This window comes from Cricetulus griseus (assembly GCF_003668045.3).
Source record: "Cricetulus griseus strain 17A/GY chromosome 1 unlocalized genomic scaffold, alternate assembly CriGri-PICRH-1.0 chr1_0, whole genome shotgun sequence".
Classification (NCBI taxonomy): domain Eukaryota; kingdom Metazoa; phylum Chordata; class Mammalia; order Rodentia; family Cricetidae; genus Cricetulus; species Cricetulus griseus.
In genome coordinates, this window is record NW_023276806.1 from 16,691,018 (window position 1) to 16,704,188 (window position 13,171).

Consider the following 13,171-nt stretch of genomic DNA (forward strand, 5'->3'; position numbering starts at 1 on the left):
CAAAGTCTATGAAAATAAAATTAGAGGGAAAACACATGATTACCTACATAGGTTATAGACAGCTGATGATAGAAGTCAACACTAGTACCTTAAGTTAATCAGTGGAACTGTTTCTTAGCTAAAATAACCCCAAAGAAAAATGACCATAGCTACCCAAGAAAAGACATAATTTTGGGAAGAGTCTAAAATTTCCAAAAAAGGAAAAGCAAAGGCAATACTCTGAACATGGAATTTTACTCACAAACAAAAACAGATTAAAATGATAATAAAAATTATGGTTTAAGTAAATTTTAAAAATTACTAACAAATATTATGATGGCACCTGCATAGAACCAAAGGATCTACTCATTATAATGATTCATTGTCTCTACTTGTCACTTTTTAGCAATATGAAGACCTAAAGAAGAAAATAATACAAATTGATGAAGAATTAAGAAATACGCAGGGAAAGTCGTGTGTCATAAGCTAAAGGCCTAAAGAATTGTGCCATCCTGCCATTTGAAGCAGAGCTGAATATGGTATTGAATTGGGCTCAAGGGTGACTCGTGTTGAATATAGTGTGCAAAATATTCACAATCTTTGAAATTATATTTATCTTCATATAAGTTTGTTCATCTAGGATTCCATTGATATCTTTACCACAGAGGAGATACCAAAAGCACTACTCAGAAAGAAGTACCTTTTTAAGATGATCTCAAGGATACACATGGACACTTATCACATTCTGAACCATTGGCAGGAAACTAGGAACCAAGTTATGCAGGACTGTGATGGGTCAGAAATAGCCAGCCTCATTCCTTACAATGTAAAATTATCTATTATATCAAAAGTGTTCAACCTTTCTGCAATGGCATGATTTGTGGACACTGGTGATGGGTAACCCAATCAACACAATCTATTGTAAATCAAGACACCTGCATCGAAATCTAGAGTACCCATATATAATATCTACACAAAAATGGAAGAAAACATTAGCACAGCAAGAAGCTTAATCACAGGTCCATGGACCAAAGAAGGAAATGTTTCAGTTCATGTAGATTGACACTGTAATGAGACATTTCTAAGTTTTAACTGTTGACAGTGATTATGTACTAACATGATAAAATCAGCATAATGTAGAATACTAACATTAAAGATGGACTTTAAATGATGGTGTGTAATCTCTTGGTATCAAAGCTGTCTTAATGATTCATCTGTAAACATTAACTTACACTACTCTTTTACTATGATTAGCAGCTGTGTTTGAAATACTGTTGATTTTTACCCAAGAAGAATAAAGATTATTTTCCTATATTTTTGACCAGCTCTTAGTACTAAGGAATATATCTAAAAAAATCACAACTGCCAGAAATGTAAAGTAAGTGGCTAACAGATTTTAAAGGGATTTAGAATTTTGGGGGGTATGGTTCAGTGAGTAAAATGTTTGCTGTGCAATCATGAGGATGTAAATTCAGATCTCATAACCTACAGAGCAAACCAGACATTGTGGTAGACAAATGTAAGTTGGGGCAAGGGTACACATGGTCACTGGGGTCTTCTAGTCAGTCAGCACAGTCGACAGATGGGCTCTGGGTTCACTGATAGACCTTGTTTAAAAAATATGGAAAGCAATTGATATCAGGGTCATCCTGTTTCATGGAAGTGGATAAGACTAGACTTAATCATATTAAAAAATTAAATCAGTCTCAGAAAAAAATATACGTGTGTTCTTTGATATATACCTTCTGACTGCCTGTAGATACATATGACAACAAACACGATATGGCTAAATGACACAGCACCATGGATAATGACTATCTGTAATCAATGAAAATTGTGAAAACCACTTGTTACCAACACAAACATTTTTAAAATAAGTATTCTGACAACTCCATGTAAATAACTTTGACAGTTCAGATAAGTCAACTATTTTCTCAAAGAAAGCAAAAAGCCCTAAACTCAGTATATTTGTTATTCCTGGGTTGCTGCAGCAAAATACTTGACAAAAGCAATTCAGGGAAGAAAGGGTTTATCTTGGTTCACGGTCTAAGGGTACTGCCCCTCATGACAGGGATACCATGGTGTCAGGAGTATGAGGTAGCTGGCCATGTTGCATCCATGGTGAGAAGACACAGAGATGAAAACTGCTGGTTCAATCAGTGGCTCCTATTTATGTAGCCAGAAACTCCAGATGATGGAATTCTCTGTCCACAGTTTGATTCATTTTCACACCTCCATTAACCAGTCTAGAAGCTGCACCACAGATATCTCTGAATGTGTGTTTGCTGGGTGACTCAAGATCTTGTCACATTAATAATCATTATCATTAACTATCATACTCTTTTAGGATAAACAAGGTCACCTGAATTATATCTGCTCAAGAAATTAGATTTATATATTTTTTTAAAAAATCTAAAAGTTACTTGTAGCTGACTATAAGTGTCCAGCCCCCAGTCTGCACCAGAATCTGTAAAATAATCCACAAATGTGGCAAGAGCTAGACTTTTCTATCTGAGGGGGAAAAGTAAGGAAACGCAGATCCTTTCTGATAGTAACTTTCTCTTTACTTCATCTTGAAAATTCCATTCCTAAAAATTGCTCTCTCTCTCTCCTCCCAATGCTCTATTCAGCAGCTTCTCCCTAATTAGTTCTATGTCATTCTTTTTGCTATGTCCTTCTCTCTCTCTGCCCTACCTTTGCTGCTGTCTTTCTTCCTCTTCATCCCTGTGCTGTTTGCAGTCTCTGACCTTCTGCCCCCCTACATTGCTGCTGCCTCTCTCTCCTCAATCTCTGCCTCACTGACTTCTCCTCTGGCTCTGCTCTCCCATAGCTGAACTCTGGACAATTACAAGTTACATTTTCAGAACCGACCCTTTCTCAAGCTCTAAGATAAATCCTGTCGTTCCTCGTAGAATAATAATGTCATCAATGACCAGCCAGTGAACAAGTGGCATTGCATGTAGCTATAATTTGTTGAGGGTTCCCAGGCAACATAAAAAATTGGATGAACATTGAGGTTGGGGAGTTAAATTTGCCTTAAGCTCTGGCCTTGAATCAGTAAAATAATACCTGTGGAAATGACCTGGTGTATTCATCTCCAGGGACAATCAGATATTGTCTCCAGAGGCAACCAGCTTGCTTTGAATTTGCTATGAAGTCTAAAGTTAGCTTGTCTGTATAAAAGGCTGTCTTTGTGACTGAGATTCCTATGTCACTCTGAGTAATGTAAAACATCCTTGTATTAATTCTGTTCATCAAAATTACACAACATAAGCATCATCTTCCTGGTCATCCACAGCTATATGTGTGCTGAACAAGTATAAAACACACCACTAAAGGGTTGTTGAAAGAGCTCTACAGCTGCTCAAATCAGGGAGGCATAGTAATGGTGCCTGAGAAATTTAGGGGAACAACCATTCACTCACTTAAGCCCTGGTTTTGCCAACTCCTGGTCTGCAAACCTGTTGAGTCAGCTTTGCCAAGGATGGCTTTTCAACGCTCATTGTCACTGCTCTGCATCCAAAGGCCATCTACTGCTACTTCTATGGATCCAGGCTTTTTATTACTGCAGGTGTAAAGAAGAAATAATATAAATTCTACACAGTTTATGCCAGAAATTCCAAATCCATTCTTTGAGACCAGCATTATCTCGATACCAAAGTCAGTTAAAAAAAAAAAAACAGTACAAATCAGAGAAACCATAGTCTAACATCCTTTATGAAATTAGATGCAAAACTCCATGACAAAACATCAGACAGAATATCAATAAAAGTAGCAAAATAATTGACTTACATCAGGTTTGAATTATCCTAAGGAAACTGGCTGAAGCAAAATCATAAATCACCAGATTGGAAACTTAAGAAGACAAAACAAAATGCTGGGTTCTGCAAACAGCTAAATAAAACTCCTGACAGGGTAACCATGAACGATAAAACAGTCCCCAGTGCAGGGCAAGTCTGCTCTCTTGTTTCATTTCATTTGGGCTTTGGGGTTTGGAGATGGTTGCTTCTTGCTGTGGTGGTTTTTGTTTTGGTATAGGGTCTCATTACACTGCCCAGGCCACCCATATATTTGCACCAATTCTTCATTCTCCAGGTATTGGGATTGTAGTGATGAACCACCACTACAGGCCAGATGTCAACTTCTGTGAGACAATAAAAAGCAGTTACAAAAAGCCCTCACCAGGCCTCATTGTCCCTGGGGATCAAGAAGGTGTTGGGACAAGGGTGCTGGTGGGGGACAGGTGAGGAGGAAGGGGGAGGGAACTGAGATTGACATGTAAAAGAAGCTTGTTTCTAATTTAAATTAAAAAAGGCTTCACCAGCATCATTGTTAAAGAGACAATAAATGTTTGCCCCTGCATTCAAAGAAAAATCCTTGGGCTTCCATTCTCACCACTCACATTCAACCTGACACTGCATACTAAAGCATTTGGGCCAGAAATTATAAAACAAAGCTTTCTCTGTTTGCAGACAACATGACACTGCAAATCCCAGAGAATCTACAAAACTATTCTCACAACTAATAATTTATTTACCCAAATATGTGAATCCAGATTTGTTGAGAAAGTCTGTCTCAAAAACTAAGGTGGGTAGTTGCTATTGACTGTAGATTTATGCAGTGGGAGTTGAGCACATACATCAGGGATCAATCCATTAGAGTTTTCTTATATCTTGAAAGATATACCTTATTCAGCAAGGCAATGGGTAATATTGTCACCATGGATACATATCTCAACGTTATCTGCAAGACAATAAGGAATACTGCCTTCTGAAAGTGACAGCTGCTTCCACTGCTGATTCTTGTGTGAAGATGTCTTTCCCTCACATTGCAGCTTGGGGATGCTTCCCACAGCACTGCAATGTGCTTATATTCTATGGATGGTGTGGAAGATGACTTTTCATTTAGTTATATAGTTTTGATGTATAGAATTTATACTAGGACAAGCTTTATGACTGGATCTATTTGTCCCACAAGGACTATGGACTTATAACCATCTGTTTTGTTCTTTTGATCAGAAAAATCCACACAATTATTTTACTTTCACCTTAGAGCAAGTCAAACTATACCAAAGGCTTTTTAAATAGAAAACCTTACAGCTTAACAAGATCAGAGTCATGGATGTCTGCCGAGGTAACTAAGAAAATCATGCTAAATTTTCATTTGCCAGCCTAGCAATAGTTCTGTGTCTTACGATTATCACTGGGCACTGCACCCAACCTGTATGGTCTCGGTTTTGCTCCCATGGCCTTAGACCCTTGTGCTGTCATGGTAAATGGCTCAGCTCCTTACTGCTTCCTCTAGGAATGTGCTTTTGACCAATGAGAGAAACTGCTTTATAACTTCAATGCTCCTGATGGAGAAAACCTTTTAGAGTAGAAAAGGCAGCTAGAAGAAGAAGCATGGAGGAGTTAGAAGTAGGACAGGATTATTAGAGTAGAAACAGCATAATAAAGAGCACATGAAACAAGAGCATGAGCCTCAGATTGTTCGTGAAATTACTATAGAAATCTTTACCTCCTTCACTCTTAAGAAGCCCTTCACCTTTGGAACCCTGGGTAGGGGTTAGAGCAGTTCTCATAGCGTTTACAGGTAGCAATAAAGAAATAGATGCACATTGTTGACCTCTGGCCTCCTTATGCACACATACACATGCTCACAGGAAATACATAGATCACACATTATACACACACTCACACACACACACTCACACACACACACACACACTCACACACACACACACACACACACACACACACACACACACACACACACACCTCACCATCTTATCTTGGTCAACAAATACAATCCAAACATCAACTATTTCTATATGCAAACAACAACCAGAAACGAACATTTACTAAATAATAAGTAAAGAAAAAAGTGTAATAGCCGCAACTCTAACAACACTTACTGGATGTTTATGTTAAAACCTATCTAAGAACAGAGATTTGCATAATAACTCATGATCCATGACTATCAGAATACACTTGAAGGGAATCCAGAGGCCCAAGCATTGCACAAATAACACTGGCAGACCTTGCCTTCTCCCCATCCCCTCTGGTTTGCTAAAAACATTAAGATAACATCGCTAAAGCCAGCCCCCAAGGTCTATTCCCTTATTTGGCCACTTCCTCTTCCTGAGGATGATTACCAAATCCACCTATCAAAGTATTGAATTCCAGGAATGAAAAACCTACTTATGCTCATCTAATTTACATGCCCAATCAAAGTTATACACTTATTTTTAGCATAGGGTTTCACTTTTACCTTATAAGCTCCATTTGATAATGGGACATGTCTGTCTCTTTATCCATAGGCTATTAATTTTCATAATCATCCTCCCCCAATAAATATCCCTGACCTGTCTAGGTTGACACTTTTCTCTGCTTTCCCTGTTTTTCCCCCTTCTCCTTAGTCTTCTATCTCCTGTTTTTGTCTCTTATTCCCTGCCCTTTTATTCTTTAGAGAAATAAATCTTTGTGCTGAGAACTTGGATCTTGAATCTAGTTTGAAGTCCCAACAATTCTAATGCATAATTGTTACTGAGCATTCAGTCTCAGGGAAGGTGATTCAGACCCTCTTTCTATAGTTAGTACTTCCTAGGGTGGTGATACAACAGTAACAACAGTGTGTGCCCCACATTGGGCATTATGCCAGTGAACACAAAATTAGCTCTTGCCGTGTTTATCAGCTATGGATTCCAATAGAAAGGAAAGAAATGTGGCCACAAATTCACAAGGTAAAACATTTTCCTGCCATTCATATACATTCTCCAGGGCCTCACCCAATGTAGAGGAAGGCACAGAAGAAAGGTGGCCTAGAAGAAATTACAGTTATTCTCCCGCATTTCATTACACAGATCTTCCCAACTTAGGTCAGAAACAGTCTTTCTGAAGAGTTAGGTAAGATCACATAGCCAACCACAATTCCCTAAACTAGAAGGATTATTGATTAAGATCTCTTGGTTAAACACCAACAAGAAGTGGGAAGTAGGCACCAGACAGATGCCTCAGTAGTTAAGAGTACTGGGTCCTCTTCCAGGAAACCTTGGTTTGATTCGAAGCTTCTGTGTTGTGGCTTACAACCACCCCTAACTTCAGTTTCCAGATAATTCGGTATCTTCTTTTGATACCCAGTGGGAACCTTACATTTACCTTACCGGCGTCCACCCTTGACCAGCAAGAACGACGCCACACCGAGGAATCTTCTTCAACACAGTTTAATCGGGAACCTCTTTGCTTTTACAGTGTATAATGGCGACGGCCCCGGGTCGAGGGAGACGGGCCTGATATAGTCTACATCTACCAATCACCTAACCCTACGTGGTGCGCCAGGATTGGTTGTCTCCAAGCAGAATTAAGAGGATACATGACCTTTACCATATTTGGAGTTGTTTACCACAGAGAGCGCTCGCCGTCGGGCTGGCAGAGGGCGGAAACCAGCGCATCTTTTGGGTGCGGTATATTGCAGTTCCCTACAGTTCCCCCTTTTTGTTTTAATATTATAGGAGTAGCAGTATCTATCTGTTGTCAGATTTCAGTCATCTCTGTCTTAGTTTCAAACCCAGTGTCCCTATCTTACCCATCAAAGAGTCACTGTGTCACCTTCACAGGCTCATGTCTTAGGTTGAAGGGAACACATGTATGCTTATTGGCTCAGCAAGAGGGTAGGTGCCCGTCATTTAGCATGACTGATTCAGATACGCATCACTCACTCAGCAAGGGTGAGACAGACATCTATTTGTCTGTCAGCATGGATAACCATGCTTGAGGGGACTGTCCTGCTTCCACAGCAGCAAAGGCCTGTACCAACATGGCAGCTTGGGATTTTTGCGACTTCCTAATCCTGCATAGGCACCACAGGCAAACAAAAATGGCTAACAACATCATGGAAAACATAACCCCTATTCCAGCCCATTCCTTAACTAAACTAAAGGCTTGCTTAAGGGTAGTTAAGAGGGTATTAACAGTGGGCAGGGTGTCTGTCAGGTTCTCGAACTGTTGACTCCAATTTCCCTGAAGGTAGGCACTCAGCTGCCAACTCAGGTTGCTGTTCTCCATGAAATTATTGGCCATCCTGGAGGTGATACACAAAGAAGAAAAGGAATGAATGCATCCTATGGAAGTTAAGGTTACTAAATCATCCACCTGTTCCTGCAACAGGTCCACTCTTTGGTTCACAGTTAGAATGCCAGCTTTTAAGTGGCCATCAATAGATCTCAAGGTAGTTAATGTTGTAGCTGTTTTTTCCACAATGTCATTGACTGTCTCAGCTGATTGGACCTGAGCAGCCATGGCAACTTCGGCAGTCGTAGCCGCTGCTGCAGAAAGGGTAATGGCAGTAACCAATGCTGCAGTTATGCCAAAATCCCGTTTGGTTCTGATGATTTCCGTAATGGGAAACGTTCCTGTATCCACTTTGACCGGAATAGGAACATACATAGGAATCCTCATCACTACTGCTGTATTAGCAGAACCATTCCAACATTGATTAGTAATGCAGGAGACATCAGTCGAATTGCACGAGATCACTTCTTTGGTAGCATCAGTAGCATTAGAGAGCAGAAAGAAAAAAGGAGCTTTAAAGCATACCGGGCTAGCTGGAACCGTGAGATTATTCAAAGTTTTATGTATTGATAGATTCTTAAGAGAAGGTCCCTTCTCATCCCTTGTACCAGAAATATTAAGAAGTCTTATGCAGAGATTCTGGAGAACTGAAAAGGTTCAAGGGAAGTAAATGCTCCACGCTCATTGGAGAGTACCCATTGAAACCATGGCCAGGTATTTTTACTGCCTGTTCTTTGGGAACCTCCTTGAGTTAGGTTATACTGGTACTTGCCAAGAGGAGGAGTAAATTCAAAACCTGGAGCTATCTGTTTAAGTTTGTGGTCTGGACTCTGACAAGGTGTCCAATGAGGAGGATAGCTCGATTGGGTGCACAATAAGGCAAGACTTGTCGAGCAGTGGAGTTCTCTTGACTAAAGCGTGAATTTGAGGGTCAGAACCCCTCCATCAGCATCAGAAATGTAGTGATATTTACATCTTTGGTCCCATTTGTACCAGTGCCAGAGCCAGAACTAGCGCCTGTACCAAACTGAGTCAGGGCTTCGGTGAGCATAGCACTCAAGATCTGGTTAAATTAGTAAGGGGATCAAGCCAATTGCCAACAGAACCATTTTTCAACCAAATGCATGGGTTAGAATTATTAATAAGGGAGAAGCATAATGCTCCATGGAGAGAAATATTAGTGGCTGAATACTGGGCAGTGTCAGGGTCTAAATTGACACAAGGCAAGCCCAAATCACAACTAGTAGAAAAGAAAACAGGCAAAACTTTAGATGTGCTATGAACAGGCAAGGGAATTGGCCACGCTTTCGCTATGGCCCACAGGATTTGTTCTCTGGCCTGGATCAGCCACGGTGTTGTCAAGGTCAGCAGCAGGATTAATATCGGAGGCTTCATCTTGTTTGTTGCACCTCCTCATTAGTCTCTCTGGAAGCCACACTGGGTCTTGCTGATCCTGAGGGAAAACACAAACAGAACCTCTCGCCCATGCTAACACCGGGTCCGGTCCATGACATAGACCCGTAAGGATATCTTTCCATTTTACGTAGCCCTTCTGAGCAGGTGCCTGAGTCTGGTGCCTATCGGCAGCAGAAAGGCCTTGAGAATCCAAATTTAAAAAATTCAGAGTAAAGAGAGCCAAGGATAGTTGTTCCTTTGGTGTTCTACCATGGCCTATTCCCTTTTTGTTTTAATAAACATTCTTTCAATGTGCGATGGGCTCTTTCAACTATTCCTTGTCCTTGGGGATTATAAGGCAGGCCATGGTTTAATTGGACTTCCATCTGTTTACAGAAGGAGGTAAAAGATTGAGCTGTATAAGCAGGACCATTGTCAGTCTTTAATTGCTGAGGTTTTCCCCAGGCAGCCCACACCTCAAGGCAATGTCCAATGATATTGTGAGCCTTTTCCCCACTCATAGGGGTGGCATGGATGATGCCTGAACAGGTATCCACAGACACATGGATATATTTAATAGTCCCAAATCCTGAAAAATGAGTTACATCCATTTGCCAGATCTTCAAGGGCAATAACCCTCTAGGATTGACCCCCCAGGCTAGGGGGGTGCAAGAAGGTTATACACTGTTGACAATTCAATACTATCTGTCTAGCTTCTGCTCGAGATAGCTGAAACCTTTGTTGTAAAGTTTTTGGAGATACATGGAATTGTTTGTGAAATTGCTGTGCTGGCTCCATAGAGGAAGCGGAAAAATACATATTCCCCTCTAGTACAGAGATCTACGATCTCATTGCCTTTTGATAGAGGTCCAGGCAAGTTGGTATGAGCCCTAATATGTTGTATAAAAAATTTCTGAATGTGATGCCAGATCAACTTTTGCAACTCCTGTAAGAGTTTGCAAACTGTACTGTTAGGTTTGATAGGTCCTGCAACCTCCAGGGCCTTAACAGCATTCACAACATATGCCGAATCAGAAATCAGATTAAAGGAGAACGGGCAATTTCTAAACACTTCAAGAACAATTTTACATTCAATAATCTGGGGGGAGCCAGGCTGATATTGAAATTGCACTGGATCCTGATGCTCTATCATATAGGCTCCATAGCCCGTCTTGGATCCATCAGTGAAAATGTTTGTGGCTCCAGCAATAGGAGCTGCTGCAGTCATTTTAGGAAAAATGACTTGATGTTCTTTAAAAAATGACATTAGAGGGTGTTTTGGATAATGATTATCTATTTCTCCTGAAAATCCACATCGAAGAATGGCCCAATCATCCACAGTTCCACAAAATATCTTAACTTGTTGAGCAATATATGGGATTATGATCTTAATTGGTAGTCTCCCAAAATATTGAATGCATTGCTGTATCCCATTTTGAGCCAAATCAGCAACCACTGAAGGATAGTATTCAATAGTTTTTCCTGGGGAGGATTTAGAATAAATCCATAGTAATGGACCATCTTGCCACAGCAAAGCTGTAGGCTGGGAGAATGTTGGAAGCACACACAAAAGAATATCCATATTTTCTATTAGCCGTTTAAGGCTGGCATTTTGTAATTCTGTCTCCACTTTCTTTAAAGCTTGTCTGGCTTCAGCGGTTAATTGCTTAGGTGAATCTAATGCTGAATCACCATTAAGAATATTATACAATGGTTTTAACTCATAATTAGGTAATTTTAAATAACACCTTATCCAATTTATATCTCCCAACAACTTCTGAAAATCATTAAGAGTTTTTAAATTAACTTTTCTAATCTCTATCTTTTGTGGAATAATTGTATGAGGGAGAATCTTAGCCCCTAGATAGTTAACAACAGTGTCCTTTTGTACCTTTTCTGAGGCTATGACTAAATTATGCATCTCAAGCAATTTTACCAATTTTGTATATGCCTTATTGAGCATTTTATCATCCTTAGCAGCCAATAAAATATCATCCATATAATGAACACATCTAATCTTTGGAAAGTCCACTCTCAAAGGAGAAATTGCTTCTGCTACAAACAACTGACACATAGTAGGACTATTGGCCATCCCCTGTGGCAACACTATCCATTCATATCTTAGATCAGGTTGTTCATGATTACAAGAGGGCAGCGTAAATGCAAAACGCCCTGAATCCTTGGCACACAAAGGTATGGAAAAGAAACAATCTTTAATATCTATAGAGATGATAGGCCATGATGCAGGGAAAGAAGTTAAAAGTGGAAGGCCACGTTGTGCAGGGCCCATAATTTGCATCTGCTGATTAATAGCTCTAAGATCATGAAGCAGTCTCCATTTACCAGATTTTTTCTTAATGACAAAAATTGGAGTATTCCATGGAGATACAGAGGCTTTTATATGCCCCAGATCCAACTGCTCCTGCACTAGAGTCTTAGCAGCTTCTAGTTTTTCAGAGGAAAGTGGCCAATGAGGAACCCATACCGGCTCCTCTGTTTTCCAGGTAATAGGAATACCTCCCTCAGTGGCCCCTAGGAAAAACCCAGACCTAGATTCTTTGGTGTTGGTTGTGGGATAATAGGACTGGTACGACCCTGCAGATGTTTCCCGAGGCCTCGGCCTGGGACGTATCCCATTCGTTTCATGATATCTTGAGATGTTTCTGAGTATTCATTTGTGAGTTTAAAACCCATATCCTTTAACAAATCTCTTCCCCATAGTGAAATTGGAAAGTCTAACACATAAGGTTGCATGGTCCCTGAATGTCTTTCCTGATCTTTCCAAGGCAATTGTCTAGCACTCATATCAGGAGCCTTAGCATAACCCAAACCTTGTAAAGTTTGAGAAGAGACCTGTATAGGACAGCCAGAGGGCCAATCTTTAGTGGCAATGATGCTCTTATCAGCTCCAGAATCTAGTAAGCTTAAAATTTTCTTACTATTCACTATTAACTCAAGGGTTGGACGTTGATCAAGATCTAAAGCTAGGAAAGTTAAGTTTGATCCAGTGGAACCAAAGTTCCCCTCTCCTCTCTCTCTGGCTTGTGCTGGAAACTTGTCATGCAAACTTGGCAAAAGTAGTAGCTGTGCTATCCTGTCTCCAGGAGAAATGGCTGTAATCCCTCTAGGAGATTCTACCATGATCTTTACTACACCCATGTAATCAGGATCTATAACTCCAGGATGTACTCGTAAACCTTTCAATGCTGCAGATGATCTTCCTTTAAGCAAGCCTACTGTGCCAGGCTCAAGGGGTCCCTTAAAATCAGTGTCAACAAGCAGGACCCCCATTCTGGGAGTTAATATGAGTCTGGTGGTGGAGCGTAAGTCCAGCCCCGCGGAGCCTGTAGTGGCTCTCCTTGGTCCCTCGGATGATGAAGAGAGGGCCAGGTTACGGGACTCTGCTCCTGGTTCTGATCCTCCATGGCCCCATATATTTGTGGGCCCTGGGGTCGTGGGCCCCTTCGTCCATTTTTTGGACGGGCTCCTCCATACCCCTGAACAAGAGGCTGTCCACTGATGTCTTTTACTGATCTACAATCCTTAGCCCAATGATTTCCTTTTCTACATCTAGGACATAAGCCAGGTTGCTTAGGGCGCGGAGCAGAGTTATTGACCTTAGTGTTTTCTCCCTCGGGGCATTGCTTTCTCAAATGCCCTTGCTTGCCACATTTAAAGCAAGCTCCTGAACCTCCACCTTTCTTAGTTAATTGCATCACAGCAGCTGC